Genomic DNA, 6000 nt, shown 5'->3' with positions numbered 1-6000 from the left:
ATGATATATTAGTTAATTGATAGTATATATTATTTAATATTTTATATAGTCCGATTTCCTATAAAAAGAAAAATTATATAGTCAGTGATGATCCCTTGGTAGGACTGTTCATTTATGTTGATTTTTTCCTGGCCTGGATCAAACCAGGGTCGAATTTTTGGACCTACCCAGTCAAATTATGGTTTGGTAACCTAAGTAATAGGTTTAAAAGCTGGTACCCGAGTCTAATTTAAAACAATTACTGAATCACTGATTGATTCCTTCAAAACGGCCCCCACTCCCGTCGTCTTATGGTAGGGTTAACAACCCACCCCCCAGTGCCCCACATCTTCACAGACTCTCAGTCTTGCTCTCATTCTCTCTCTCTTTCTCTCTCTCTCTCTCTCTGAAACCCTAGCCTCCTTTGCCAATCAAAGCTTCTTTTTCATCCTCGTGCCATCATCTTCATCCTCGGGTATGTTTTGTTCTCTCTTTGTTGATTTTGAGTTTGTTTTGATGAGAATGTTTGAGTCTTTTAGGAGTATTTTATGTGTTAGATTTGTAATATTTTTATGGGTATGTCTATTCTCTATGTAATGGCGTGAAAATTTTTCTACAACACGCAAGTGTAGTGTACCGATTTATGATTACAACAGATCTGGCTTTTATGGTTTGAATTCTGCACTTCTACTTTTTGCTTTGTTTTGTGTAGATCTGGTGAATTGAGTCTCTTCTTTGTACTAAGAACCTATCGAATGAGGTTTTTCTTTGTGCTTGGAACCATTGGGTCTCTTTTGAGACCTCTTTTCAAGGGAATAATTTTTTTTCCTAAGCTGTTATTGAGAGAATTAATTATTGAAGGGTTTATTATTTTTGATCTAGCTGGACAACTTTGGTGCTGTTGTTAATTTAAATAAAAAATGTTGTGTGCAAACATGAAGGGGAACCGCCTTGTAGTTGGTGCCAACGTGTCATAAATGAAAAGGTTCATTTCATTCAAATTTGTGTATGCATTTTAATAACTTCAATTTCCCCCTTCTTCCTTCTCCCCGTCTTCAATCCCCATCCCCCTTCTCCCCCTTTCTTTGATTTCCCCATCCCCCTCTCCCTAGTAGATAATAGAGACTTCAATTTCTCCAGTAGATTACAGAGACTTTGATTTCCCCATTCCTTTCTCTCTAACAAATTACAGAGACTTTGATTCCCCCATCTTCTTCTCCCTTTCCCTTCAATTCCCCCATCTCTTTCTCCCTTTCCCTTCGATTTTTGAAGAATCTTTCGCCCCTTCAATTCCCCCATATGTTTCTCCCATTTGATTTTGCCATCTCCATCTCCTACTCCCTTTCTCTTCATTTTCCATCTTCATGTTCCTTCATAGTTCATTCCTAACCTTAACCCTAACATTTCCTCTTTCTCTTCTGTTCGAAAACCATAACCCTAACCCTAACATTTCCTCTTTCTCTTCATTCCAAAATCCCTAACCCTAATATTTCCCTTTTCTCTTCTAACCCTAACATAGCCACTTTCTATTCATCTAAAACCCTAACTCTAACCAAGCTTCAATTTCTCTTTGAACCCGAACTCTAACCCTAACCTAGCCACTTTCTCTTCAAAACCCTAACCATCACTAAAAGACATGGTCTCATTCTTGTGAATGAGAATGACTGATCGAGAAGCCTAAAGCTTGGTAAGCCCTCTCACCCTAACTCTGAAAGGTAATGATTTCTAATCTAGTAAGTTCTCTGATATTTTACATTTGATGATTCATTATTTCATTTGTAGGTTTGAGTGTGCAGGATCTTTGAAGTAAATCAATTCTGTCTGGTTTGGATTACTACATTATTGTGTTTTAATTTAATGAAGCATCTAATTTTCCTTTAGTCAAACTGGTTGATGGTAGCTATTATTACTCCATTATGTTTATATTGAAGTAAATCAGTTTTTTTTTTTTTTTTTTTGGTTTGGAGGAGGTACATTATTATGTTTTAATTTAATGAAGCATCTAATTTTCCCTTTGTCAAACTGGTTGATGGTAGCTATTGTTAGTCCATTCTATTTATATTGAGGTAAATCAGTTTTGTTTTTTTGTTTTTAGTTTGGGTTGCTACATTATTGTGCTTTAATTTAATGAAGCATCTAATTTTACCTTTGTCAAATTGGTTGATGTTAGCTATTATTACTGCATTCTGTTATATTGAAGTAAATCAGTTATGTTTTTTGGTTTGGATTGCTACATTATTGTATTTTCATTAAATGAAGCTTCTAATTTTCCCTTTGTCAAACTGGTTGATATTAGCTATTGTTACTCCATTATGTTTATATTGAAGTAAATCAATTCTGTTTAATGGTTTGGAGGAGGTACATTATTGTGTTTTAATTTAATGAAGCGTCTAATTTCCCTTTTTGTCAAACTAGTTGATGGTAGCGCTCCAGCACCACCTTTCCTACAAAAGTACTCTCGAAGTGCTCTAGCACCACCTTTCCCAAGTCGTAGATGTAATGCCTTGTTAATATAATTGCAACAATCCTTTTCCAGAAAGGGGAGGTTCTTGAATCCACTAGTGCCAATACCAAGAGATCCGAAACTCTTATTCATTCAGATGCTAGCCAAGTCGTTTGTATCTAGGACTCTTTTTACAGAGTCACTCACTTCTCTATTATAGCAAAAGAATCGGAATTTCTGTGGATTGAAGCTGTGATTATGGGTATTATGAACAGTTGTCAACTACAACTTTCCCTCGACTTTTAAGGCATTTATCTTTGCCGTACAATCTATCTTTTCTGTTGGACGTGGTTTGGTGACATTCAACATCCTATTCTAAGCCTTCCCACCATAGGCACAACCAAGGGTGACATATCTGACACTTACATCCTCTCCCCTCTCACTCCTATGTGTGACATATCTGAAATCCGCATTTCTTAACATATTCCTTATAGTAACTCATTAATTCTTCAAAAGATTTAAACTGCATACTCAACTTTGGCTCCTCAATCAAATCACCATCATCCATTTGCATTGTTTGAAATGTCCTGGCACTGCCATCATCAGTTTTTCTAGAATTTGATCTATCCTATTTGCTTTCTTCAACAACTCTAGAGGAGGTAAATGGTGCTTCAATTTCTCTACAATCGGGTACATCCCCTTTACCAACTCTTGTGTTTATAGTGGAGCTTATATTGATGAGAGGCGTCAGAGTTCCCATCCCATATTGAAATGGATATTGGTTGCCATCTGGATATGGTAAAAAAGCAGGTGACCGAGAAAGCACTGCTCCATAATAACTGGGCATGTAATTTGGGAAGTTAGGATAAGTTATTGGTATGTCCTAACATACAAATAATATTGATAATTAGCAACCATGATGTTAATGTATTATGAAAATAAACATAAACTCAACCCAACAAATTTTTTAAATAATATAACATACTAAAGTTGGTGTATTTGACCTAGATGGTGTTAGCGAAGATAGGTGTTCTACCCCTTTTCCCATGATGAGAATCCCAAGAACACCTATATATACAAACAATAAGTATAATATGGAAAAAATTCCTACATTGGAAAAAATTTCAAAAATTCTAACTCAATAATTAATCTGACTGGCCTAGTTGATTAAGATTTTAAGACAAAAAAAAAATCAAGTATACATCCATTGATAGCAATGAATTCAAACAAAATGTACAAATGAAACCAGCTTCAACTAGTACATTGTGGACTCCTGGGTAATATTTTGGGATTTGCATTTAAGCTTTCTGGCTGATGGGAATTTGTAGGGGGTTTTAACCATTGAAAAAAAAACCAACGATGTCTCTATCTACTTCAATAAAGAGATTACTAGTACTTCAATTTTTGTAAGTTCAGTTATCTTCTAGGATGCTAGAGTTATGTTTTTGTGTAAAACCCTATAAGTCAATATCTTTTTTATAAGTATTAGGGCCTCTCTGAATCAGAGGAAGGGATTCACTACAAAAAAAAAAAGCAAATTTGGCGGCGTTTACAGCTGCGGCATTTTTTTATGCGCCGGTAGTTATATAAATTTACCGGCGCTTAATGTTTCTGCTGGTAAATTTTTTAGATTCCAGGCATTTACTTTATTACGCCAGTAATAATATTTAGGTTTAGCGACATTTATATTAACGCCGCCAAAATAGCAATTATGCGTCGGGAAATTAGTAGTTTCCTGGCATTTAGATTGTTACGCCGGTAGTAATATATGTTTTTGGTGGCGTTTAAACAAACGCCAATATATTATTAATTTTACGCCGTTATATTAACCGTGTTTGCCGGAATTTTTAATCCACCGCCAATAATAATATATAGCATCAACGGCGTTTCACAAAACGCTGACAATTGATAGAGTTTACGCAGATAAAATAATGAGTTTTTTGGCGTTTATATCGTTTGAACAAATGTCGGCCATTGATTAACTTTACGCTGGTAAATAAGTAGTTTTCCGGCGTTTATATTGTTACGCAGGTAATAATTATATAGCATTGGCGGCATTTACCAAATGCTGAAAATTGATCAATGAAACACCATTAATTGATAAATGGGCCAAAGTATTTATTCTGACCTCGGTAATAATATATAACGTCAGCGATGAAGGCTATTATAAATTTATTGATAGTAAAATAAATAATAATAAAAACTTATTTAAATGACACGAAAATACCCACAAAATCTTAGTTGAATTTCTAGGATGCCCTACTTGTAAATGCCATATATTGCATTCCGGTTCTAGAGGGAGGGAGGTTAAATAGAACTAAAGAAGAGAGTTCGCACGTCGAGATCTTAATGTGACGACGATTAATTTCTTTCCTTTAATATTTAATAAGTAATATACAATATAGTAATGTAAGTATTGTGCATTCCTTTTAAAAATTGTGCAAGTGTCGTACAATATTCCTTTTGAAAAACAATAGTCTATTATTAAAAATTTAATCTTTTAATATGGATCTCATATTTATTCTTTTTTTAAAAAGAATGTGGCGTTTGCAAATTTTATGACAAAATATGTTAAACATCATACTAAGATTCACAACTTCCAAAAAGAGTAGTAAAACATATGCATAATCCAGCACTTATCCTTTTATAATCCGTCCAAATTCCAACTTAGCAAAACAGAGCAAACGTCGATATATGACATAACCATTAATTTAGTCTTAACTAAGGAAATCTGCAAATACCATTAAACAGAGCAAACGTTGATATATGACAAATACCATAAATATAGTCTCAATTATAGTCTAACTTGTAATCCTGACCCTCAATCATTGTCCTCATCATTCTCTTCCGCCTCTTCATCTTCCTCTTGATCTTCCTCCTCTTCAGCATTTTCTTCTTCTTCATCTTTCTCTTCCTCTTCATTCTCATTTTGATCTTTTCCTGAAGCCTGAATATAAATTCAAATTAGGGTCCAAAAATTCCAAAATAGGGTTGACTGATATCAACTAAACATATGTGGGGTGCTCACCTGTGCATGCACGAATGTGTTTACTAAGTTCCGCAAGTCAATTAATTCGTTCCGCATTTTATCAAAGTCTTCCTTTGATATACCATTTTCTTGGTTTGAAGTTGGTAGTGAATGTTGACAAGTTTGCCTTGTAGGGGTTGGCCCAAACCCCAAACCGCGCACACGTCCGGGCCGTTCTAGGCCCATAACTTTCGAATAAACATCATCTGATTTTCAAGTCATGGTTCCTCCAGACCCCATTTCTATAGGATTCGCGTCCTGTGTTAAAAGTTCCTCCATCTCAACCTGTAATAGACAATAAAAAATACACATTATTCTCCATCTTATAAATCCATTAAAATTAAAAAGTAATAAATTTGAAAATAAACATACCACTTTCTTTCTCGTTTCATCATTGTAGTGTGTGCCATCCTTTTTCTTATGGGTCTTGACAAACAACTGGGCTCGACTTGGCAATGCTCCAGTTGATTTTTTCTGCTTCCAATATTTTAGATTAAATATATATATCGAAAACAAAGAACTAACAAATATTCAACAATAAATAAATATT

This window comes from Carya illinoinensis, chromosome 13, assembly GCF_018687715.1.
Source record: "Carya illinoinensis cultivar Pawnee chromosome 13, C.illinoinensisPawnee_v1, whole genome shotgun sequence".
Classification (NCBI taxonomy): domain Eukaryota; kingdom Viridiplantae; phylum Streptophyta; class Magnoliopsida; order Fagales; family Juglandaceae; genus Carya; species Carya illinoinensis.
Note: the sequence above shows the minus strand (reverse complement) of the source record.